This window comes from Ambystoma mexicanum, chromosome 3q (assembly GCF_040938575.1).
Source record: "Ambystoma mexicanum isolate Mex_15411 chromosome 3q, UKY_AmexF1_1, whole genome shotgun sequence".
In the NCBI taxonomy this organism is placed as follows: Eukaryota; Metazoa; Chordata; class Amphibia; order Caudata; family Ambystomatidae; genus Ambystoma; species Ambystoma mexicanum.
In genome coordinates this window covers 873789775-873817258 of record NC_090926.1, presented here as the reverse complement: position 1 = coordinate 873817258, position 27484 = coordinate 873789775, and positions in this window count along the sequence as shown.

Below are 27484 nucleotides of genomic sequence, written 5' to 3'. Positions count from 1 at the left end.
AAATGGCCATCACCATCCTCCGTAAAAGGTGTGCAAAGCATGTTAGGCTTCGCTAACTTTTACCGCAGGTTTATCTCCGAATTCTCTCGAATAGTCCAGCCCATCACTGCCTTGTTAAAGAAAAACAAACGTTTTGAATGGTCTACCGAGGCGGAACAAGCTTTCCAGGATTTGAAGACTAAATTTATCTCTGCACCAATCTTAAAACACCCTCGCCCCGAACTCCCCTACATCGTGGAAACTGATGCTTCAAGCCTTGCCATGGGGGCAGTTCTATCACAAAAGGACCCGGTAACCAATCAGTTGCATCCCGTGGCATTTTGGTCCCGCAAATTCTCGCCTCCTGAAATCAATTACACGATTACTGACAAGGAACTTCTGGCTATCAAGTCTGCCTTTAAGGCTTGGCGGCATTATCTGCTGGGGGCCCGACACACAGTTACTGTGATTACGGATCACCAAAACCTGCAATATTTGAAAACCGCAAAAGCCCAATCATCTAGACAACTCCATTGGGCATTATTCTTTGCCGAGTTTGACTTCATAATTACCTATCGACCTGGTACAAAGAATGGTAAAGCTGATGCCCTTTCTCGGATGGGAGTGGAAGAACACTTGATCAACCCTAAACCTGTACCAATCATTCCCGAACAAAGAATTCTGGGTGTAATCGCCACAGAATCCATAGAGGAAGTTGAGGATAAAGCCAGGCAACTTGTAACTCCAGCAGACATACAGAATTGGCATCTGCAGGGAAAGAACTTTGCAGTAAAGGACAACTTATTGTATTTCCAAGAACGATTATACCTACCCAGCACAGATTTACAGAAAAAAGTAATCTCTTGTTATCACGATCCTTTAATGGAAGGTCATCCCGGTATGGCCAAGACCTCAGAAAAGATCAAGCGCTACTTCTGGTGGCCGTCTTGGAAAAAAGATATCAGAGACTTTATAATGTCCTGTGGAGTATGCGCCCAAAACAAGAGTCAAAAGGAAAGACCAGCAGGCCTCTTACGTCCTATTGACATCCCACCTCGCCCTTGGCATACGCTTTCTATGGACTTCATCACCGATCTACCTCCATGCTCCGGATACAATACGATTCTAGTGATCGTGGACTTATTCTCCAAGATGCCGCATTTCATTCCGCTCAAAGGCTTGCCAACAGCAGCAACTCTGGCCCGAGAATTTCTCGAAAACATCGTCCGACTACACGGTTTTCCTTCGGTTCTAATTTCGGATCGAGGTAGTCAATTTATTTCTCATTTTTGGCGAAGTTGCTGTCGGTCGGCTCAAATTAATGTGAGACTATCGACTAGTCACCACCCTCAGACCGACGGACAAACCGAGAGGACCAATCAAACTCTGGAACAGTATTTACGCTGCATGCTGCAACAAACTGAAAAAACTTGGAAAGACATCCTTTGGATAGCCGAATATGCCTACAATAACTCTGTCCATTCGGGAACTGGGAAAACACCGTTTTTTCTTTTGTACGGCAGTCACCCTCGAACCTCGGAGTTGGATCCCCTCCAAGATCTTGAAACACCAGCAGTAGACTACCTGCATTCTACAATCACCCAAGCCTTTAAGGAAGCTGTTTCTCACCTTCAAAGGGCTAAAGAACAATACAAGAAAGGAGCAGATCAACATCGGAAGGAAGCCCCTCAATATCAAGTAGGGGACCAAGTCTGGTTATCCACCAAATATCTACCTCTAAAAGGGCCACGCACATTCAACCCAAGATACCTTGGTCCTTATTCCATCACTACCATAGTAAACCCAGTAGCGGTCAAGTTGGACTTGCCCCCGCACATGAAGATACATCCGGTCTTCCACGTCTCTCTATTAAAACCCGTGCAACCTCAAACCCGACTAACTAAATCTCCAAAACCCATCCTAGTTGATGGAGAACTCGAGTTTGAAGTCAAAAGCATTCTGGACTCCAATATCTCCAAATCTAAACTATTTTACCTAATTGACTGGAAAGGCTACGGCCCCCAAGAGAGATCCTGGGAACCTGCTGAATATGTCCACGCTCCTCGCCTAATCAAAAGATTTCACCGAACATTTCCTGACAAGCCAAAACCCCCGGAGAAGCCCGGTTTGGGAGGGGCCTTGAGGGGGGGTACTGTCATGATCTCTGCTTCCAAAAGGTCAGGGTTTTCCCAACTCCCTTGGAAGCAGATCCATAACCCAGGTTCCGAGTGCCAACCAGTCCCAATTGGGACCTTTTGGACCCAGTCCTGGCGCCAGTGGCACCAGGCTCATAAATATGCCCAGTCCCAGCGCTGGAAGCGCCGGGCTCATAATGCTTGGGTGGACTTACCTGCAGCAGACCATGCTGCTTACTTGCCTGCCAGTTGAGCCTCTGATCCTCTTCTGTTTGGAACTACGTTTCCTGTTGGGTGGGGCAGGAGCCACTCCCTAGATTCAGAACACTGGAACTCTTCTGGAAAGCAGGAACTCTTTTCTTACCTAGGCGTGGCTGTGGAAGGAGACACCTAAGCACTACAGGAGGTTATTTAAACCACACCCGGTGGATGAATCTTGCTTTGCGTTATTCTGCATCCTCTGCAGCAGAACGCTCATCGTGTCTTCTGCATCGGATCCTGGGCCTAAGGGAAAAGGCTTACCATCCTGAATCCAGTCTTCAGCAACACCTATAAAGACAAGAAAGAACAGGTTAGCATTCCGGCATCTGAAAGACAAAGGCTTACCTACTCTTCGTGCGCTCCGGAGGTCTTCACACTGCATTCCGGCATCTGAAAGACAAAAGCTTACCAACTCTTCGCACGCTCCAGAGGCCTTCGGCGCTGCATCCCGCATCTGAAAGACAAAACAAGGTGCGTTTAAAGACATTGGGGAACTTTAATACTCACGTGCCATTACTCCTTTCCACATCTAACCCAGTGGGTATTCCGGCACCCTGCAGCCTCTCCGAACTCGTACCTGCAAAATAAAAAGACAGTTAGAGCGCATCGTGAAGCAGGCAACAAGCGCTTACTTACGTGCTTCCAGGCGCTTCTATTCATCACACGGACTCCATCTTCAACTCACTTCAGCCCGTCATCCGCCATCGCCGGAACCCTGCAAAAGAAGAGACATCATTACTAAAGACTTTAAAGACAATAGAATTACTCGAAACTTACCGTTCGTGCAGTAAACGACGGACAGCAGTCCTCTGAAGTCAAGAGGCCTGCGCTACCTACCCAGTGAAGAAACTGGTTACAGCACCCTGCCCCGAGGCAGATGGAGAGCTCGGCATTCACTTACCTAAGGTGAGAGCGTTAACCTTTGGGGGTCTACAGGAGAGCAAAAAAGGAAAGAGATAGGGACACCCCAATAACCCCAGTTCATTAATCCCATATTTTCTATCTGCAGACATCTCACTCTTAAAGTGAGGCATACAGTGCACAGAGGTCCAGCCCAAAGAGCCAACCGGGTGCTACACATCACCTTTGAAGATACGGTAGTTGCCCAGTCAAGACCGGCGCCTCTGCGAGAATCAGGTGAGCGTTACAGTATGTGAAAAACCACAGGGTGTCTCACCTACTAATCCCCAGGGATCTCTCTTAGGTGGCCAGGAAATGGTCATCGCCTATGGATCCAGACCCTTGGGGTGGACCAGTGCAGGAGGATCACCTGGCTGTGGGGTCTTCGGGCAGTGGGGGTGAGACGGCCGATGGCGAGGCACAGTATTCTTCCCTTTCCTATACCTATGATCCTTCCTATTTCATAGGATTCTCAGATGTCCCAATTCCCCCCCTTTCTACACAAACACTGGGCCGAGGAAGAGTACGACTGAGAGTAACAATGCTAACTCTTACACATCGCATTGGATATGTCCCGTTAATTGGATCAGGCAAAGCCAGGCACTTGATTCTAAGTGCATACATCTGATACCAATTAGCTCTCCTCACAAGGATAAAAGGTAGAACATAGAGGCCCACTCAGAGCAACGAGTGAGAGCAGGACTTCCGAGGCGAAAGTGAACCTACTAGAGCAGAGCAACAGACCAAGGGACGAGAACCTCCAGAAGTACCCTGCAGGAGGCCTTTGCCTCCAAAAGCTGCGAAAGACGCGGAGAAGGCTAAAGCCCAAACAAGAAGGCTGCATTGTGTTTCAAGGATGCCAGCGACCCTCCCGGGTGAACGGCAGAGTTGGGGAGTCAAGGCCAAGCCTTTGGTACTAACCTTGACTCGTAAACTGGAAGACAAGAAAGAAACCCACACAGCCATCGAGTTGGCAAGCGACATGAGAGACTGGTGTGTGCTAAAGAAAGATTGAAGGGGCAACATTATATCGCGCAATTGAAGGCTGCACACGTGGGGATGGGACGCGAAGGTAGGCAGACCTACGAATGAACCTTGCAGTAACGATAGCTGTAAAGTCAGTGATACTAGGTAACAGAGTGGTCCGGCGAAAGGAAGTAGCCCACCAAAAGTCTGCTTGAAAGGTGAAAATGTTCTAGCGATTAAGTGAATGACTGTAAAAGCGAGGTGATTGAAATTAACCCTGAGAAAAGGGGAGAGTAAAAAGCTGAATGTTGCACTTTGGTGCATAATACAGTGAACTACTCAGACCAGGAAACCTTAGGGCAAATAACATGGGAGTGTGAGTTGAAATCTGGAAAGTCAAAGTGGTCCTGCGAAGGTCTGTATAAAAAAGCCATGCACATTTGAAAGTCTTCAACATCAGGAACCAGTCCGAGCCCGATTGAGGCAGAACAAAGATGTAGCAACTTAGGGGAAGGGAACCCCTAAAGAAGGTGAATTAATCTTGGGGAAGGGAACCCCTGTAAGTGTTTTGTTTTACTGTGAAAGTAGCCTGACGGAGGGAGACTGATGTGAACTTTTGCTTTAAGAGGTCTGAGCCCGACAGAGGGGTCCCACCGGAACTTTTTGATGAACTGTGTTTTGGAAATAGGAAAGTAAGACTTTAACGTGGTAGGCCAGATAGACCTCGATCCACGTTTTGAACTGCCTATCGTGTTAAGAACCTGAGCCAGAGTGTTTCATCTTGCCTACAGGGATCACCTTACTCTGTGCTGTCCAACGTGGGGAGGAGAGCTGATTCAGCCACATTTATTCTTTATATTTGAACACTGACTTTCTTTTGCATACATATTGCTTTTCACTTTTTGTACAAGAGGTAGAGCATGCATTAGGTTATTGTTAGTATGGGCCGTTTTGATTTGACAGACTGAACTAGGACTGCTTTATTTATTATTTGATGGTCAAGACTACTCCCATCTTAGTTATAAGGCAAAGTAGGAGTTTTATCCAACCCCATTGAAACTTCAATAAAGGTTTTACAAATTGTACCTTTTGTGTCTGTGTCATACCTGTGATACCATGCCTCCCTTACTGTCCTAGCTGTTGACCAAGAACTATATATAAAGCATCGTGACCAGGATTACTAGTGGTGATATTTTGGCTAGAAGTGGAAAGTGGATATTTCCCCCAGCAGAAGAGATTTGTTGCCAGTGGAACCTTATTTGAATTACATTTTAATTACATCAAGAACAGACTTAAGACATTTTCTTTCTTTGGTTGAACATTTGCAGAAGTGACTTTGAATCCTGGGGAAAGGAAATTACCCAGGACATTAGAAAGTCATTTAGAAACTATGAATGGTATTCATGTCATGTTGTATTGCTGTATATTGTCTTTGTTTATTTGTTGTTTAGTGTGAGGGCCAGTATTCCTATGTTAGAGTGTATTCCCTTAGCTTTGGTTAGGCAGAGAATTCCTCAGCAGCGTAGGGACAGTGAGGCATTTGTTTTTGTAACTCTGATTTTTATTGTGAATTTTCAGATAAAAAACAATGCAGCAAATACAATACCCCCCATAGATAACATTAGCCAAACTTAAGCCACGCGCTTCAACCAAAAAGGGGTCCAAAAAATATCACTACTCCCAGGGTTGAACTTGGAGACCTCTCCATTTACCAATTCAGAGATTATATCTCATAACCCTGCTGATTACCCTCATCCACCCTCCACCCCACTCTTCCTATCAGCAAAGCAGGCTCACCCTATAAACCCCCCAGATCCCCTTGGCTTAGAAAAGGACATTACAAGACAATACACAACACACTAGGAAATACCCCCAAGTATTACGTGCCTGGCTTCATAGAGTCTCTCAGAGTTCTGGGAGAGCCCAGTCCAGCCCCCTTTCCAGCTGTTCAGCTTATAGCCTCCCTCGTACGGGCTCCTCCTAAGGCACTCCTCCTACCTACCCTGGCTCCTACCCTCCCCCTCCCCCTCCCAGCTTACTCCCCTGCCATACCTCCCTCTGAATTCACACACCCTGGCATCTCTTCTCCAGTCCCGTGTTGAGCCATGAACAAGCCCCACTCTTCATGAAACGCTGACACATTATCATGGGCCATATAGGTGAGTTTCTCCATAAAATAGACTTCCCATACCTTCCTCAACCACTCCCCTTTATCCGGCATCTCCGGGGCCTTCCACCTTTGAGCCACTACTATCCTTCCCGCTCTCAGAAGGGCTTCTCACATTCTTGGGAATATGTAGTCCTCATATACCTGCAGCGGAAATCCCAAGAAGCACTGTGAGCTGACCATCCGGTAATTGACACTTCGTAATCTCTTTCACCCAACTCAGCAGTTCCTTCCAAAAGACCTGTATCTTCGAGCACTCCTACCACATATGTATTAGAGTACCTCGTTCTCCACAACCCCTGGTGCACAGCGTGGAAGACCCCGAAAACATTTTGGATATATACACCGGATTCCAATGTCACCAGTGTAGGATCTTAAAATTATGTTCGATGGCATGCGTGGAGAGATTCCCATGAATTGTCAACTTAAATATTTTCTTCCAAAGATCTTCCGGGACCTCCTCTCCCAGCACTTTTTCCCAATAGGAGGTAAACCTCCTGTCCCCCCTGGCCTCACTCATCACCAGAACTTTATATATTTGTTAGATGATGCCTTTCCTAGTCCGCGCCATCTCCAGAACGTTCTCGAATTGGGTGAGATCCTCTAACAGTTCATCCTTCCACCTTGAAGTGAGAAGGATGCCCTTCAACCTCAGCTACTCAAACATACCTATTCCCTCCTTCCCCAACCTTTCTCTCACCTCCTCAAAGCTTTTAACCTTGTGTCCCCGTAGGAGGTGGCACATCTTTCAAGACCTTCTGACCATTTCTGTGCTCCCTTGAATCTGAGATAGGAGGACGTCATAACAATGTGAGCAGGGAGGGCCAAGAGGACAAGTTCCTGTTAGCCCTAATATTCCTGTCGGGTAATCACGGATCTCCCTGGCCGAAGCCCACATGTGGGAAGCTTAGGATAAGTCATGCAATCTTCTAAAAATGTCCAGTGCGTCTTCTGGTCGTCAGACATATGATCAGGCATAGCTCAAAGCTGTGCTGCTTTATAGTACAAAGTCAGGTTTGGAAAGCCAAATCCCCTTGGGGATGGTCAGAATCTCCAGAGCAGTGTGCGCCGTCTTCCCCTGCCATACCAAGGAGATGCACATATCCTCCATCTCCTTCAGAAATCCTTCCGCAACTCCATGGGCAACATTTGGAACAGCAATAACAAACGTGGGAGCATGTTCATTTTTATGATCATCATCCTACCGAGGAGCGAGAATGTCTGAGCCGACCACCCCTTCAGGTCTCCACCTAATTGCAGCTACCAATGGGGTATAATTCTCCTTAAGTAACCTGTCGAGAGTCTCGGGTAATACAATTTTATTACAATGTTATCTTGTCCGCTACTGATCGGATACCACAACACTCCTCCCCCTCTAGCCTCTCTTTTGGGGGCACCTCTATCAGCATTAAGAAGGACTTAGAATGGTTGATTTTCAGCCCTGCTTGGGCTCTGTAGGTTCCCAACACCTGAATAAGCACCCCAAGAGACTCTCCTTAGTCAGTAAAATAATACAAAATGTTGCCTGCAAATAGTGAGACCTTGAAATCGACACTGTCCTAACTCAGCCCTTTCAACCTTTCTAATGGCCACTGTCAGCGGCTCCATCACCAGGGCGAATAGCAACAGTGATAAGGGACACCCCTGTCGTGTTCCCCTTTGTAACAGAAATTCCCTCGACAAACTCCCATTAACTACCACTTTCGCCATAGGGCCACTATACATGGCTCTCAACCAGGCTATAAAGTTGTGTCCAAAACCAAACCTCTGCAAGATCTCATGGAGAAACCCCAACTCCACCCTGTTAAAGGGCTTCTCTGAATCTAGCAAATCCAGGTTGGCCCCCGCCCCCATCTTGGATACTCGTCAATGATGTTCAGTGTCTTCCTAACATTATCCACCCCGTGCCTTCCCCTGATAACTTGGTCCCCATGGATGAGCACTCAGAGGCACTTGTCCAACCTATTTGCCAACACCTTCGCCAACAATTTCACATCTACATTGAGCAGCGATATTGGCCTATATGATTCACACATCCTCAGGTATTTTCCCTCCTTAGGGATAACTGATAAAAGGGCCTTGAGCATTGTTGGAGGTACTAGGCCACCCTCTAACACCTAGTTAAATAATCGCACCATCACAAGAGCCAAGAGTAAGCAGAACATTTTTATAAAAAATGGACTGTAACCCCATCTTCCCCGAATTACTTTCCGCTTTTCATTTCCTTAATGGTAGAGATCACATCCTACACTGTAATTGAGGCATCCAATGCTTCCACATCAGCTCCCTGAAGCCTCTGGAGTTCCAAACCCCCCAGATAGTCCTTACCCTCGCCCCCTACCACCTCAGAGGAATATAGTGTGTCATAATAGTTGCCAAATTCCTCCACTATTACCTTATTGTTCCAACATGTTAACCGTCCTCAAGGCCGCCTAAACCCTCAGCCTCCATGGCAGCAGCTTATCTGCTTTTTCACCTTTCTCATAGTAGCGTTGTTTCAGGTGCCTCAAGGCCCAGTCAGTTTTATGTGCCAGGAGGACCTTAAGCTCTGCCCTACATGTCCTCAGAGCTTTTAGCCTTTCTGCGCCCAGTGCCCTTCCTCCACCCCCCATTGACCGCAGTTCCTCGATCCTACACTGAAGGGATTCCTCCTATCTCGCACTCTTTTGTCCGAGAACCCCACCCAATTAGTTCCCCTCTTACCATTGCCTTAAAACCATCACAGAGGGTACCCATGCCTACCTCTCCCTTATCGTTGAATCGGAAATATTCCTTAGTTTTTTCAAGGAGTGACTCCCCCACTGCCTTCTCCTTGAGTAGGAAGCCCTTGCAGCACCATCTCCCCATTCTGATGGGCTCCCTCACTCCCACCACTACCGTCACCATATCGTGGTCTGAGCATGGGACCGCCCTAACGTCCACCTCTTCCACTGCCATAAGAGAGGTCTGATCAACCAAGATTAGGTCTATCATGGAGAATGTGGTGTGCACCGCTGAGTAGTATGTTAACGGTACCTGGGAAGGTGTCCTCCCCCGCCCCCGGGATCCCCCAGCCGACCAAACATCTACCACCCCTAGGTTTGTGTTGGTGTCTCTGAATTTAGCTGACTCACCCTCCCTGTCTGCCTCTCCCTGCTTCCTCTCGTCTGTAGCCTGAGCCCCATCCGTGAACCGCTGGAGTTGTCTACCAACCCTCTCCCAAAATGCTCCCTGGCCCGTATTGCGGCAGTAGATTGACACCACTGTGAGATTAGCCCCCAGAATCAGACCCGTGAGAAAGGGAAATCTCCCATCTCATTAAACAGTTGTCCGCCTTGCATTAGTGACCCATATTACATTACTGATACTTATTAGATTTGGACACCTGTAGAAGACGAAATGTAAAAACCGACCCAATCTAACATAAGCACCATTCGCACATGGGGTGCTACGAAGGACGTGGAAACTGAGAGACGAGGAGGTTTTAAATTTGCATGCAACGAAGGGGCCTGTCCTGAAGGATCCACTGGAGAGGAGAGATATTTATTAGACATGCACACTGAGGAACATACAAAGAGAATTTACATACATATGCATATAGTGGGCTTTTTATGAGTTCATTCAGACTTTGCAGCCAGCAGTTTGTGCAGTGAATTTCGGTGACGGGGAAATTTTGGTTCGGTAGGCTTAGAGGTTGACGGAGAAACAATGATTAACCAAGCACAGGGTAAACCATTGAACAGAACAGTTTTATGGGTTGCTAGTTCCGCAGGGAACAGATGTAATCTCTCTCAGTGCATTGAAGTCTTGCAGAGGGATCCAGCCATTTGCTCTGGCCAGCAATAAACATGGGGTGAAATGGCAAATGAAGCCATCCTCCCGAGGCAATACAGACTCTCTGTCCTGTCCAAGAAGAGAGCCCACATCCAAACCAGCGTCTCTGCGGCCTCTAACAACATGGCCGAACTCTTCAAAATCTGCAAGGAGCTGGCCAATCATACTGCAGTCTCCACCTCTCCTGTTCCCTCCCTCTGCACGGCTCTGGCTTCTCGCTCCCCCCTCTAAGCCTCAGGACATCCTGTCCTCTCTCTCCTCCTCCTCCTCCTCCTCCTCCTCCTCCTCCTCTCCCTCTACCTCTCTTGCCCCCCTCTGGCCACATCTCCATCTCCTCCTGCATTCTCCTCTTTCTCCCCGACCACACCTGATGATGTCCAATCTATGAAAGTGAAATCCAAGCAGGTGACCCTCTGCTCCTCCAGAACCATCAAGGACCACATTGACACCCTCACTCCAGACTTGGCAGCTTTCTGCAATCACTCTTTTGCCACTTTTCCCTCCCTCCAAAGCACTCACTTGTGCACCCCCTCCTTAAAAGGCCTTCCTCCCGACAAACTATCACCTGATCTCTATCTCTCTTTTCCTGGGAAATCTCTTGGAAAAGCTCTGCCCCTTTGTGAACACACCAGCCCTCCCATCTGAGGTGATGTTCAGCCCCTGTGTGCATACACTAGCCCTCCTTTCTGAGGTGATGTCCCGGCACATCTACCTTCCCCTCTAACTTTCAGTGTTTTGCGGATGACACTCAGCTCTCCTTCAGGCTCCCATCAGCCTCATCTCCTCTCTGGCTCATTCCTGACTGGCTATCCGGTATTCAGGAGTGGTGCACTTCCAATGATCTCTGCCTTAATGCCAGTAAGACTGAGATCCTTCTCATTGGGACTCCTGCTCCCGCTTTTCCTCTTTCACTCTGGCCACCCTCCTTGGGCCCTCTTCCTGCGCCTTCCTGTGAGGCAAAAAACCTTGGTGTCATCTTTGACTCCACTCTCTCCTCACATCACACACCTTGCTAAGAAGGCCCACTACCAGCTGCACTTCCTCAGAGGTATTCTTCCTTTTCTCACTTTCCCCCATAAGCTCACTGTCTCCAGAACCCTGGTTCCCTCTAGGCTGGACTACTGCAACAGCCTCTTCCTCAATCTGCCTTCCTCTACTCTACTCTCCGCCCTCTGCAACTAATCCAGAACAGGACTGCGAGACTTGTCCTTGGCCTCAAGCCCAGGGATCGTATATCTCCAGCTCTGAAATCTCTCCACTGGTTCCCAGTGGCTTCAAGGATCAAGTTCAAGACCCTCTGCATCGTCCACAAGGCTTTCTGAGGCCAGGGACCGCACTACATACAACTCTCTCTTCCTAAACACCTTCCTTATCGAGCCATTCGCTCAGCCACCTCCAACTCTCTGAGGGTCAGACCCTTCTCCAGGCAGAGAGTGGGTGATAGATCTCCCTCCTCTGTAAGTGGCTCCTTCTGTAATGGCCTCCATGCCCGTCTCAAGCCTGAGCTGGACCACCTGAGGACCTTCCTTCTCTTTTTTTTCTCTCTCTCTCTCTCCCCCCTACCTGTCTGCTATGCTGACTGGCTACCCTCAGGATCCCTATGGGCATCAGGCTCCTCCACTGCCATGCACTTAGGGGCTGTATATGTAACCCTACAGTCCCCTGCCACCTTGCCTCCTTACACTTAGCCAGAGCCGCGCTGCCCTGGCTGCACCTACCTAGAGCAATGCGGCCCTGATTGCACTTCCTCCTTTCCCTCCACCTGCCACTTCTCCTCTCCCTCTCCACCCCTGCACTTGCACAATCTGAATGACACAAGGCCTAGTAAGATCATTTGTTTTGTCCTCCCTCTGTCTTCCCTACCTTGTCTTGTCGCGCCTAGACACACTTGTGTACAGGTGTGTTATAAATAACTCATCATATATCATGGTGTCCGATACTCAATTGTTATCTCAGGGTGAAACTAGAGGCCCTATGTGTTGAAGTGGTAGTCATATAAATTAGAATGTCTCAATGGAGCCAGTGAGCCAGGTGCATGAGATAACAACCATATTTCAAAAATAAGCTTTTTTTCATATTGCTTAAAGTATCTATGCGGACCATCTGTAATCACAATTAAGGTTAAAGGGCTTAGACCAGTTGTTATTAGTAATGAATTATGTTGGCACATAAATGTTTAACTGTTTGATAATGTCATGATTTACCACAGATTAAGTTCAACACAATCTAGATAAAGTGATAGGGATGGAGGCCAAGAGTTGGCTGGAGATTCAAGCACATATTGTACATTTCTGTAAAAGAAGGCAACAAAAGAAAAAGGAGGGTATAGAACAAGCGCAAAAGGCAGAGGCCAAGCTTGTTAAGAAAGAATTGGCAAAGATTTATTTGGAAGGGACAGTAATTACCAACTCCATGAAGGGACAGCAGGGGCAATAGGAACAACAAGGATAAGGTGAATCGGGTATGACATAGGGTTGGATGGACGGGTATGCCCCTGGTACAAGGCAAATAAGAGGTGTTCTGCGGGGTAAGGGAGGATTTCTGCGAGGAAGTGGATCATTTGGTAGGTTCACAGGAATGGGGCACCGGTTTAATGAGCCAATGGTAAATAATTATGGAGAATTCTATGTGATTCAGTGTTGGTCATGCGGAACGGTGAGACACATGTGACGAGATTGCTGTGACAGGCCACTGTGTTTTAACATGGGAACTCAGCAGATGCAATCTCGACCCGGTCATATGCCCCAGGATTTTTGCAATCGCAACAGGCATGGATTGAACAAAACCAAGCAACTGGAGCTGCACTGCATCAGTACAGACATTGGAGAAAAATCCTTTACCGCAAGGAACGGTTACTCATTACACTGGAGCAAGTGTTTTTGGAGGGAGTCCTTTTTCGCTCCCCGGTGCTAACATTTACCAGGAGTAGGACAGCCCACAGGGTTCTCTGATGTGTCCAGCCATGTCTGTTAGCACCGTTCCAGAAGAGGAACCCCGGATAGGTATGCAGGTAGGTGACCGAAAATTCTCATTTAAGGTCGACAGAGGGGCTAAACAATCTTGCATTAAGGAAGATGAGTTCCCCTTATCAGGTAAAACGGTGGACATGCATAGATTCTCTGTGGCTAGCCTGTCAGTTCTGTAAGGAAGGCATGGTATCAAGAATAGACAGACACAAGTGATCACAGTTCAAGGGTGTTTATTAAACTGTATAGGTAGGTTGGAAAAACACCGAATCTAAACCTAAGTCTAAGATGGGAGCAAGCTATTACCATCAAATAATAATAAGGCAGTCCTAGTATCTTGTCAAATAAAAGGGCCTATACTAAGAAAAACCTATTGCCAATCCTTACAACTAAATACAAAAGAGTGTGGGATAGGATTCACAAGAAAAAAAGAAGTTCTCACAAATGATAAGTCAGGATGTGGTAGCCGGGAGTCTCCCTTCCCCACGTTTTGAACATGGGACAAGGAGGGACTCCTGAGCACAGCAGACGTTCAATCTTCCCCAGCATGAGATGACAGTCCTGCTTCTCAGATATCAGGACCTTCGGTAGTTAAGACTCTATAAAAAGTCTCTGGCCTCCCAGGACCTCATGTGATCCAAAATAATAAACAAAAGTTCCTTCCTACTTGTACGTTGGGTGATGCCTTTTCACCCCTGGATCCCCTCTTCCGGGCTCAGATCCACAAACAGTTCCTTTCTACAAAAATCATAACCAAAAGTTATTTTCCGATTGCAATTGGATGATGATGCTCCACCCCTGAATCGCCATCTTCCGGGCTCAGACCTGTGTCAAATATCAGCCTCCCTCCGTCACGTTCACTCTGGCTTGTATTCAAAATATCTCTTCTGTTCCATTCATATCTCAATGGGGTGGGGTTTGTTCACCCTTGGATCCTCATCGTCAAGGCTCAGACCCTTCTCAAATGTTTGCCTCCCTCTATTGGGTTCAGTATGGCCTTTTCCGGTGGGTGATGGCTTTTCACCACTTCCTAGGCTCAGACCCTTCTCAAATGTTAGCCTCCCTCCGTCGGGTTCACTATGGCTTTCCTCAAATCAACTTCACTTATGGCATTCACAAATCTCAATGTCCTTTTAAACAGTTTATTGTGGACGTCCCTCTGTCGGGATCACCTTTGTCAACACATTGTTCATCGGGACTTTAGGCTTCGCCTCTTTACATCGGCATCCCTCCGTCGGGTTCACTCTTACCAACCTTTGCCAATCACACAATTTCTTTGACTTTCTTGCGATGCAGAATTCACTTCCCTTAGCTTTACAATCTTCTGCCGGTCAAAGACTTTCAACTGTACAGAGGATTTTCTTAGACTCCTGTATACAGAGGATTTTCTTAGACTCCTGTATGACAACTTTGACCCCTTTTCCGCCCCGTTCCTAAGGCCTTCTGCTAATGGTAATTTCAACAATAGGGTAATCGCCCAGAGTTGCTCAAGTGAGCACCCACATGGTGCCTGACTCTTCTGTAGCTGGTTTCCCCTCTTGCATCAACAGTTCTTTGTACTTTCTTCAAATAGCCATTTGCTACTTTTGTTCAACACAGTACGGTTTATTATCAGTTCTCCCCTCGACTCACAGGCTGTGATGAACCGATTGGCTTTTCTTGTCTCTGGAGTCAAGGACGGCGCCACCGTGGTAAGCGTGTCTCTCCGGTTTGGTTATCAGTGGAGGAGGGCCCTGTGTACCGTTGACACCTGCTGCAACACACCTTGGCTATTGTTCGTGGTCTTACGATTCCTTCTTTGGAGGTTTCACAGGTCAGGGTCGGAAAAGGGCAAGGTCGCTTTTCTCCTTGCCATCCTTTCGGTTCTCATAGTCTTTCTCCTCCTCTTGAACTGCCGTACTTGGATAGCAGCGTCATTGTGCGGTCTGCCTTGCTTGTCTTGTGCTCGTGTGCTCAGCCTTTTATCCCTGTGGGTAAGGTAAAGGGCCGTCAGGTGTGTGTGGTTCTGGTCAATTGTTTGTCTATGCCTGACCCTTGTATTGGGACATGTCAGGTAACGGCTTTGGTGTTAATCTGTTGTCTGTCGTACTGTGCGAAAGTGTTTGGGTCGGAAAAGGGGGTGGGATAGAGTTTCTGAGTATCCCACATAGCAGGATGGGGAAAAGGGGTTAGAAGAGGGGGATACTGCGTCTCAACCGCCGGTGTCCCACTTCCACTCCCCGAGGACCCCCCATCCAGGTGATCCTCCGTCACTGGTCCACCACCAGGAACTGGATCCAATGGTGGATGACTGGTCCCTAGGGACTAGTCAGGGAGACACCTTCAGGTTTCTCACATATCCTTCCCCTATGAGAAATGGATATACCAGTCCTTTGTCCAGGTCCTGTGTTGTTAAGACCAGGCAGAGAACAGGGACGAGAGATGTCCATGAATTCTCACATATTCCACTGATTGGTTTTGGTTGTTGTAGGTAGAGGTGGAGTGGTTTTACTGGTCGCTCTACAATAACCTATGAATTGGGATTTAAGGTCTATTTTATTTTCAAATTTGTTTATTGGCATTTGTAAACAAACACTGGTACAGGAAACCATTGTGCATTCATTACAAGTATACAGTAAGGTTGAATGGATAATAAACAAACAAAACAAGTCAAACAACATAACAACACTTCTCCACACATGTTGACTAGGTTTTAGCATTGTCAATTTCATGGTCAGGCCTGGAATAAGAGGACCAGCGGCATTACAATGGTACGCAGTTGGGCCATGGTAGTCGAGCTCCAGTTCGATCCAGGAACATTAGAACTGTCTAGAAGAGCTAAGAGAGTAGTGAATCCAACTATCTATGCAGCACTTTAAGCTATGACGGGGTACTCACGGTGGCTTAGGGGTGAAACATGTACCAAACCAATTGCTTCCATGACTCATAAGCTCCACCCTTGGCCGCATCTAGGCTCTGCGCCAACCTGGCCCACACTCTGGTCTCCGCCTCAGCCCAAGACTCAAAATCCCTGTGCCAGCGTGAATATTGCAGACCCCCAGCTGGGTTGCTGACATGGCAATGCAACGTTTAACAAGTAGCATGCCAGATCCATAAACGTAATGATGGGTTTGTGCTTAGTGTTCCTCGGGTATGCACCTAATAGGCACTCCAGAGGTTTCCAGATATATCTCATGACCCCGGCCTTCCTGCATGCTTGCTCAACACGGGACTAGAGACCTTGCACCTTTGTACAATGCCAAAACATGTGTATCAGATCAACCCCATTACCACGACACCCAGGGCAGGTTGACTGTTTATCTTTATTAAATTTGGCTACCTTATTAGGTGTCATATAGGTGCGGTGAAGCACATTTATTTGGATCAGTTTGACGTGGGCATTTCTAGACACATCCTTGGGAAACCTGTGAATACGTTCCCACTCCTGCTCCCCAATCTCCACTTCTAGATCGGATTCCCAGCACGTTTTCAATCTGGAACCCCAGGGATTAGGTCTATCAATTAAGGCACCGTACAGTCTAGACACTGGTTGCCAACCATCCTCCAGAGAACACATTAAGACCAGCAGCGCAGTTGCCTCAGACTCCTCAGGCCACCCAGACCATTTCCGTTTGGCCACCCCCGCTATTCTCATATATCACAGGAACTGCTCGACCATAGTGTCCAATTTTTAAAATTTACCATTTTCAAACATATCGCCCCATGTAGCAACTCCCCAGCCCTCCCACCATCATGCCACCACAAGATCATCTCTATTCCTACATACATCCGATGCTATCGGCACATCAGGCGAGTAAGGGCAGTCTTGTAGGGTGTCCTGACCCACGTTTAAGCTACCCTGCTACAACATTTGGTGCTGTGGGCTTAGGAAATTCAAGATGGCGGAAAACCCACATGTGCGCCGAAATCCAGGAAAGCTGCGCAGTTGTGCGCACACCAAAATGGTTACCTAACTTGCCACCCACCAGGGTAAAGAAAGGTCTTTGTTAACAAAATCCACTTTTACTGATGTCAAAAAGTTGCTGAAATCGTGACTCATTGGACCACTTTAAAGATTCAACCCTTTTTGTGGGGTTCCACATAACCATCTTACTGTAAGGAGCCCCATCAAAACAATGTTAAGCAAGGATTTACTACCATGTAAGAACCATTCCTGTTTAGAATGCATTAATCCAAGAAAATCCCAAAAATGGGTGCAGTACCAGTACTCACCACTATCCAAAAGCCGGCGTTTTAAAACCCACTGTGTGTTTTTCTGAAGGCAAGCAAAATGCCTATTTCAAACCTTGCAACATGTGCAAAATATTCACTGAACACCAGCAGACATTTGGCAGAATGGAGTTTTGTGTGCCTACAAAATCTGGGAAATGAAGAGCCCAAAAACAATGCTTATAACAAAAATGCTATGGAGTCAGCAGCTTAAGCCTAACTGCAACTGGATTTAAAACCACCAAAATCGAAAATGTTAAATTAAATGAGTGACCTATGTTTGGTGTCACATGCCTTTGTAACTGTTGAAATGTCATAGTTTTGCACTTAGAATCAGCATTCTAGCTGCATGTGTAAAATTACAAGTTATTTTAAAAGCAACAAAAAGTTAGCTGAAGGTCTGGCTTAAGGAACTTGATTTTGCCTAGCAACGGATCCCATCAGGAGTGAAACTTGAGTCACAACTATGTTCCCAGGCCAATGTTCCTTTTGCTGCCCACACGAAGGATATGCCATCTATCTGATAATTGAATTTCCTGTGCTCTGCCAGAGAGTGAACAAAGCCCTCTCCACTCAGGCAAAGGTTTTTATTACAGACGTCGTAAAAAGTGGCTTCCTCCTGGAGAAGCTGGGAGGGGCACTGCCTGTGAGAAGCAAGCTGGCTTGGCAGAAACTGGAAAGACTGGTTTCTGTACCATGTGACCTGAAAAGACACACCCCTGCAGCAAGGATATGGTTTTATAAAAAGGGGGATAATTCATAGTGCGGACATGTGAAAATTTTATAAATGATACCATAATTCTTGTGATTTTTCTGCCCACAGTTTAAGACGTGGTAGGAACCGGTGGTATGTTCAGGGGGGTTTTAGCGGAAAAGTGGATATTACTCTAAATGTGTGCATGTTAAAAATCTGAAACTTCATCAGTTAATGTCCCTACCCCCTGCACACATGTATGTAAAGTTGGGTCCATGTCGGAAATTGAAAAAGCAGTTAAAAAGTCAATTATGTACACTCTTTGAATGCAAGCTCCGAGAATGAGCAGATTTGGACATAGACATGGCTAAATTCAGCCACACCATGTATATGTAATTTCAAACAACTGTGTAACTCTGAAGTATGGATTTTGATCATATATATATTTGGGTGCACAGATGATAAGGGAGGTTGTTTCAAGAGATCATAAAATGACATCAATCTGACTCACAGTTCAGTTTGCCAATCAAGCGGAGGAATGGAAGCCTGACCAATGACGAATGAGAGGGGCAAGTCTAGTGATGCAACACACACACCCATTCTCAAGAAACAGATAAAAGCAGAGAGTCAGGACACATAGAGAGATTCAATTTCATCTGCCGCTGGAAGCCCTGCCGGAAAAATCCATACTTACCTCCATCAAACTCCAGAAAGCCAAACTAGAGACTTCAATCTATCCAGAGCAGAGACCAGACCAGAGAGAAAGCAGTGCTGTGCCTAGCAGAGACCAGACCAGAGAGAAAGCAGTGCTGTGCCTAGCCGAGACCAGACCAGGCGCTGTGAGCAGAATCCGGAAAGACCTGACCAGACTGAAGATCGTGACCAAGTCGCTTTCCTGTTCAAAATCTCTTGTGAGTACTTAGCAAAACTCAGAACACATCTCTTAGTTTAAATTCATCTAATTCAATCTATTTAACCTAAGTAGAACTGCCTCCTATCTGTCACCTGTCATTTCTAGTAAAATTTGTCATTTTGAAAAAGTGTGCGTTTAAAATTTACAAAACCAAAAACGACCTTTACTAAATTACTCATATCTCCGCAACCGTTTGGGCTAGAGACTTGCAGTAACTTTCATTTGGAAGCTGAGATCCCAGGCTTTCCTAGGACCCCAAAACGGTAGAGATAGTCCTTGCGGTTCCTTTGTAATAGCGCTCGGCGCATCCGCGAATTTTGCCGCGATTTGCAATTTCTTCACATGTAAAAAAACTGCTGCTGCCTGATTTCATTTGCCAGAAATTCGTTTAACCTGCTAACTATCCCTGCATCATTGCTAGTGTGAGCCTGGACTAATATTAACTAGATACCACTCATCCTGAACCTCTAAAAGGGAATTAAGAGCGTTTCCAGCATATTTCTCATTCATTGCTAGCACCTATCAAAGCATTTGGGCCTGTGTTTTCAAAACTCCTATCTGTGTTTTAAACTTCTGTTGTCTAAGCTTGGGGGGATTGAACTGAATTACATTGAATTGCATTTCTGAGAATTGTGTGCCTTCCATTTCCTTGCATTGCATAAAGAGGGGGGGAGTGAATAGCCAGAGAAAAGTGATTACATTGTTTGGTTGGAATCATATTGCGTATTTTCTGTACTGCATTCATTGAATATTGCATCCACCTGAGCCTACATAAAGCATCCTCTACCACATTATACTTTTGTTCCTATTTACCAGTGTGCTACCTTATCCATTTCATGTCAACTCATTAGTGATTAAAGAAGTGTGCTAGTGCCAGATTCTCCGTTGTTAATATTTACCATATCAGATTAAGTGTGATATTCAATTATTAATTTATTAAAAAGCGTGATATATATTTTAATTTATCAAATAAACCTTTTAAACTTGCAAAACAGAATTACTTCTTGGCTCAGTGGGGTCAGGGGGATTCCAAGAGAGGGGTGTTATACAAGGGTAGTCATCCAGAACGCATGAACTGGACCTAAAGATATATCAATAAGGGTTTTCATTCAGTATTCTAGACTAGGCGTTAACTTGGCTGTAGTGCTGAATTGAATCCTCTTACAAAGTGGGGGCTCGAGCCGAGACGTTGGGTTAGATTTACTATTTGTGCAGCTTAATACAGTGTGCTAACTGACGGGATACATACATCCGGTCGGATCACCACGCTGCATTACGCTGTGAAGCATTCCTCAAAAGGGACACTCCAAGAAAAGTTCTGTTCTGCAAAAATAAAATACTAACTTCTGTAAGTCAGGACAGAGACCAATCTCTAGAATGACGACCTTAGTAGACATGAAAATAGCCAGAGAGCACCTCTTGCATAAGCTATTTGTGAGAGGTGAATGGACCGAACAGGGCCAGGATGTGTGGTTGCAGGCCATCACACAACAAGTCACTGAAACAGGGTCAGATATATATAGAGATCAGGGTCCCTTACATGTGGCCCTGAGTGAACTATATATGGCTCCTAAAGCCAAAGAGGAACACAATAAGATTGCCAGGATAGCAGCATACCTGTACCTATATATGGGAGACATGCAGGATAGATGTGCTGAAAGCCAAAATCTGGCAAATAGGCAACAGATGGCATTACAGAAGGTCCAATCTGATCTGGACTCTTCTGAGCAGAGGCTGCAGAGGAGCCAGGAGTCAGAAAATGACAGCAGACTGTACATTACTAAAATAAAGGAGGATATGGATGTGCTGCAAAAGGAAAAGTCAGAACAGGATACTAGATTTCTGGCCCTGCAGAAGGAGCACCAAGACAGTTTGGACTCCTTACTGCAGAGCCAGAAAAAGCTGGAGCAACAGATCAATTTCAATAGGGCATGCACAGAGCAGGTAGCCACCCTGCAAATCCAACTAGACAGAGAGAAAGAGGAGAGCAATAAACTGATCCTGAAAGACCTGGATACCCAGGCAGAGTTTGATCAGGAGCGCCAGAAAGCTGGTGCCTTCCAAAGGCAAAGGGACGACCTGGCGGCACAAATGCAGGCTCTTAGTCAGGAAAGAGACGCCTTAGGCCAGGAAGTCTGCCATTTAAAAAGGAAAATGGAAGAAAATCACCTGGCCCACCAGGGACTGGGTGACCTCCAAAAAGAAAACCAGAACTTGCTAGAGCACACCAGAAGGGTGGAAGATGCTCTGGCAAGAAAGGAGCAGGCCAGTAGGGATGGGACTCAGGAGGTAAACCTCCTGCAGCAAAGACTGGCCCAGTTCTCCAGGACCAACCAGGAAGCACAGAGGGAAAATGAGGCCCTCTGTCAACACAATGATAGGCTCCAGCAACAGGTAGCGATGCAGGAGAAACTGATAGAGTCGAGTAAGGCCTTAACAGAGGAACTGAAGGCACAAATGCAGGCTCTTGCATTGCAACAGGGAGCAGGGGCAGATAGAGATGAGGTCCGCTGGGAAAGAGAGACTCCTGACCATAACCGCAGGAGCCCTAACCCCAGGGGCCTTCATCTCCCCCAGTCCCTGGACTCTGCCACCCCCATGTCCCCTGGCGCACATGAGCACAGGGCCGCAGGGATGGCAGATTACTATCCAGCTAAGAGTATGGGGCTCATAGGCCAGTACCACTCAGGAATGGAGGGGTGGGCATCCGGGTATGGGCACCCAAGTACAGTACAGTTCAATGGGGAACCCCAGGAGAGTAGGCCCATTAAGGGCATCCTGAAAACCTCTGCCCAGTTAGGTCAGTGGAGGGGGTACCCATCAAATCCTGGCAGCAAGGAGGAATCTGAAGACTCCTCTGAACTGCGCAGGACACAGGAGACCAGGTCCCCACATTCTGCCAGCCATTCCCAGGCTCGCAGAATCCGGGAAAACCTGGAAGAACAGATGGGAACCTCGGGGAGCAGTGCCTCTGAGTCCGAGGAAGAATGGACAAGGGTTACCCGAACCAAAAAGGCCAATAAGGCAAAAAGGGCTTTGCTTAAGGACCCCTTAAAGCAGATTAAGGCGATCAGGAGCGTCATTACGCCTTACCATAAGAACGCTAAGTATTCTGTTTGGGAGCACTTAGAGTTGTTTGAACAAATGATGGAGACTTTTCATTTGAAGGACAGCCAAAGCTGTATTCAATATGTAAAGTGGACCTTCTCCCCGGAATACTCCAGTTTCTTTGCGGGGCTGGAGGACCAAAATCATATAAGATGGTCCACCTATAAGGCGGCCATCCTGAAACATTTTTCTGTTCACAGAAATCCTCAAGAGGCTCGCAAGGCAGCCTACAATTTGCAATGTGGGGAGGATCAGGCCCCACAAGAATTTGTGCAGGAGTTAAAGCGGGCTTTTGCACAGACCACAAGAAGGGTGCGCACGGATAGCCGTGAATTTATAAACACGTTTTTCCATGCCTTGCCCAAATATATCATGACCCAGCTCGTGAGGGATTTTCACGAGAAAAGATCTTTAGACTGGGTCATTGAACAGGCTACCCGCATCTATGAGGTGCAGAAGCCCATAGAAAATAAAAGCAATGCCCAGAAAAACCCCAAAGCCAACAGCACCCCTGCTGCTGCCAAGGTGGCAGAGGTAAAGGTCACCCCCGTTTTGGATTTGGAGATGGGGGGGCCTAAAAACCTACCTGCACCTAATAATGCTAGGCCCAGAAGGTCCTCGGGCCAGTCGCAGACAGGGAGCCAGGGAGGCAGCCCCACAAATGGGGTCCCTCGCTCTCCTGACTATGTAAGTCCTCGCTACAAAGGTAACAGACCCATCCTGGGTTATGTGTGGACTCCTCCAGCCCAAGGGGGGGGATCCAGCCAAGCACCTAACCCAGGGAACTTCCCTCCAAACTTCCCACAGGAGGGCAGAAATTTACCAAACCCTGGGCAGAACTTTTTCCCCAGATATCCACCCGACTTCCAACCCCAAAATCATCCATCCTTCTTTCCTCAATTCCCTGAGCCCAGACCACTGAATCCGGGAGAGGGGAGGCCAAGGGTGGAGGGGTACCAAAATCTTCCCAACCCGGGGTATTACCAAAGAAGGGACAGCTACCCTTCCCGGGATCAGCCCAGGGGAGAAAACAGGGCCCCGTATCAGGCTGAGCGGGTTTCCCAGTTAGAGCGCCAGGTTCAAAACATGGCGCGGGATCTGGGTCATATACTGAGGGCGCAGCAGAACCCTCAGATCAGCATGCCGGCGCAGAACGCACCCAACTCTGGACCTGGTGCTCCAGAACAATGACGGGGGCAGCACCCCGATAACTCACCGGTTCCCAGGGAGGAGGCACAAAGGGAAGGGGGGTGTAAAGCCTTGGAGGAAGCTTCCTTCCTCACTTGTAAACAGCCCCTGGAAACCCAGGAACCGGAAACAAAATCTCTTGCCCCTGAAAGTCTGCCTCCTAAGGAGCAGAGGGGGGGTAGGAGAAACAAAAGACCCAAACAGACTCAGTTTGAGGAGGAGGTACAGATCTTCCAATTTGAGGGAGAGGGATCCTCAGAGGATCCTGGGAAAAGAATCTTCTCCTTCAGAGAGGGGGGAACTCCCCCCAAAGAAAAATGGGTCCCTAGGGATGCAAATCCAGACTGGGGAGATGTGGAGACTGAGCTACCGCCGCCCACCATCTCATCCCAGAACCAACAGCAAGAAAATCCCCTGGTTCAAACCCATCCTGGTGACTGCCTCCAAAAAGGGGGGGGCGGCCCAGAACCGGAACCAGGGGAACCCACAATGGCTCTGATCTCCAGTTGCCAACTTTTTCTTTCAGATTCCCAAGGCTCTCCACAGAATTCTGCCCAAATCTCTTCTCTCGCGATGTCCAAAACCAGAAAGTTAGCCCACCAGTTGTCCAAAAATGTACATTATCTGTGCCCCCTTGAGGAGAAGGAGGGAAGATATTATGCCCCGGTACAAGTACAGGGACAGGGTACAATTTTGGCACTGGTGGACACTGGATCTCAAGCTACCCTTCTGTCCAGAAGGGCCTTTGATGAACTGAATGCAGGAAGGGGAGAGAATTACCAAGTTCCTCTCACCTCTCTTCCTGGACAACTGCAGAACTTTGACGGGAAGGAAATTCCCGTTGAGGGGACTGCAGACTTGGACATTAAAATTGGGCGACATAAGTTGAAACACCCGGTCATAGTTGTGACCCCAGAGGGCACCCCTTGTTTACTAGGGAATGACCTCCTGAGAAGGTTGTCACCCCTAATAGATTGTGTAAACAAGGTCCTCTGGACCCAGACTAGCCGACCAATAAAATTAAAACAGAGTGTCAACCATGTTAGTTTAAACGGCACATGCCACATGGTTGAACAAAAATCTGACCAAGTAGAATTTCACTTCCAGAACAACCAAATTCCAGACGTGACGGTAATAGCAGTAGGACAACAGACTAGTGATGGGGGGTCCTCTCTATTTCTGAAAATCAACCTTCCTTCCAGTTTAAGGTGGTATTCCACGCTGGAAGGAAACACTCTGAAATTCTATACCAATCCACAATCTGAAACTCCCACTCCTATCGTCCAGAAAGATGTGAAATCAGCTCAAAGCCTGGCTGCTATTCAGCAAATTGGAGAGCAGTTGTTCATCCCTGTTCAGTTAAATGATGGGAAGGACTCTGTTCTCGCTCGAGTGTGTGTGAACAACGGTAAGAGCTTCATCAGCGAAGCCATGTTCCGCCAACTCCCAAAAGATCCAGCCATTCCCACCTTCAAACTGATAGACAAATGGGAAATGGACCTGGAAGCACCTGACTCCAAACATCTCCTGCCAAGCAGGTGTATGCTCAAAATCTCCATTGGCAACAAGAGCATAGTCCATAATTGTTGGGTCGTGCGAGACGTCACTGCCGCCTTTTACTTAGGCAGTGACATTCTCAATCGCTTTGCCATTAGTTTGGACCTAATAAACTTCAAAGCTTGGTCCCGATTAGCGGATAATCCCATGGGCTTTGATGATCCAGAAAAAGCATTTAGGTCAGCTCAATTGCTACCTTATGCAGTCGAAATTCAGGTTAAAGAGGAAGTCACCATCCCAGAAAGGACCCGACAATTCTCCCTGGAAGTGAAAGTTAAAAGGGGACAAGAGTTGAAAAACCCTGATGCTTACATACATCTAAATGCTTCTCTCCAACAGCAAGGGTTGGGGGTAAACCCAACACCATTAGTCAACATAGAACATGACACCATTCCAATAGAGGTGGATAACAGCGACTTAAAGAGTATTACTCTAGCCGCAGGCACCATTATTGGAATGGCGGTTGATGACCGACATTTTTCCATCGACTTAGTAAATGAACTGTTAGGACCAATCCCCAAGGACTGTTTTGAGAGTGACAGTGAGGACAACACAACACCAGACAGGATTTTTACCCGGCATGGGGGGAACTTCCTGGTGTACACTTCCTGCCCCTATGGTAAGGAAGATGTGACTTGTGACTTCAGGAGGGATGAGGTGATTTTCCAGGTCCATGAGGGCTGCCTTTCCCACCTGAAGCCTCCGGTCCAAATCAGCACTCTAACCAGGGACTTCTCCACCCAGCTGGAGGAGGCCGCTGAAATAGCCAAACCAGAAGTCTTTCCAGGCTTCAGGCAGATGGTGGAAGAGAGAGTCAACCTAGCTGATGCCTGTGTGACTCTGGAACAAAAGCAAAAGTTGAAACAAGTTTTCTTGGATTTCCAAGATCTCTTTGCGGTAGACTCATATGACTGTGGTCGCACTGACATCCACACAACAACAATCCCCACGGACCCTGGCATGACTCCTGTGTTTGTGAAGCAATATCGCTTGCCTCTCGCATCAATGGAGTCCCTTACTGAAATAATTAAGAACCTTGAGTCCCGGGGAATAATCCGTCCAGTCCACAGCACCTTCAATAATCCGGTGCTGGGGATATTGAAGCCAAACGGCCAGTGGAGACTCTGCGCCGACCTCAGGGAGCTCAACAAACGGGTCCATACTTCCCGATGGCCTCTGCCCTACATTGACCAAGGGCTGGCCCAGATTCAGGGGTCACAGGTATTCACTGCAATAGACCTGACCAATGGATACTGGACCGTGCCTGTCAGTAGGGAGGACCAATACAAGCTGGCTTTTACCTTTGGGGGCCAGCAGTACACCTGGACCCGGACTCCCTTCGGATACCTCAACTCCGGCAATGAATTCAACATTTTTCTACACAAGGCCATGCCTGACTTGGGTGCAAGGGGTAATTTGGCTTATGTAGATGATGTCCTCATCAAAAGTTCATCTGTGGAGGAACACATAGCGGAGATCCGTTATGTTCTGACACAGTTGAGGGCCGCCGGAGCAAAACTTTCCTTTCAGAAAGCACAGTGGTGTAGAACCCGTGTTAATTTCTTGGGGCATGAGATTACTCCTCAGGGCCTCTGTCCCCAGGAAAAGAAAGTGGAAGCACTTCAGAAACTGAAAGACCCCACAACTCTGCGGGAACTAAGGAGCCTCCTTGGACTGACTAATTACAGCAGAAAGTTCATTGAGGGCTATGCAGAGATCACCAGACCCCTGATTCATCTCCTGAAGGGGGGGGTCAAGTGGGAATGGGGTCCAGAACAAGCCGAGGCGGTAAAACAACTCAAAAGAAGCCTCTCACAAGCGCCTTGCCTAGCTTACCCTGTCAGAAACAAGGAGTTCTTCCTGGAGACGGGGTTCTCTAATACGTGCTTGACGGCAGTATTATATCAAAAGCATGACAAGATCAATAAAGTAATCTCCTATGCGAGCAAAACTTTATCCTCTGTGGAGGAAAAATTCAACGATTGTGAGAAGGCACTCCTGGCAACGGTGTGGGCATTGAAGAATTACCGCCCGTTTATCCAGGGGGAACACATCATAGTGGAGACTCCACACCAGCCTCTGCAATATCTCCAAAGTGACAGAATCCGGGCCGGAAATGTGAGTAATTCCCGAATTACTTCCTGGATTCTGTCAATGCAAGGCTTTCCTGTGGAGGTCAGATATGGCCAAAACAAGAAGAGTCCCCTCGCGCAAGGTCTGGCTGACTTGCATGATTGTGCCAGAGAAAACTGTCTCGAGGACGAAAGTCTAAAAATAAAGGACAACATGGAGGCATACCTTAATTCCCCCCACAAAGTCTTTGAAGAAGACAAGTGTGAGGGAATGCCCACTGTGTATGTGGATGGATGCTCTTACCATGTCGACAACAACGGGGAGAAAGAACTGGTGGCCGGCGTAGGGAATGCATGGGTGAATGAGTCCCCAGAACCCTCCGCTGGATACAAAATTGGTCCCCGAAGTAGTCAGGTGGCAGAATTGATGGCTGTGCATCAGGCCATCCTCACTGCTGTCCAGCATCAACTCCACGAACTGGTCATAATCACAGATTCGGATTATGTACGGAACGGGTTCGTGGAGCACCTGGTTAATTGGAAGACCAGAGGCATG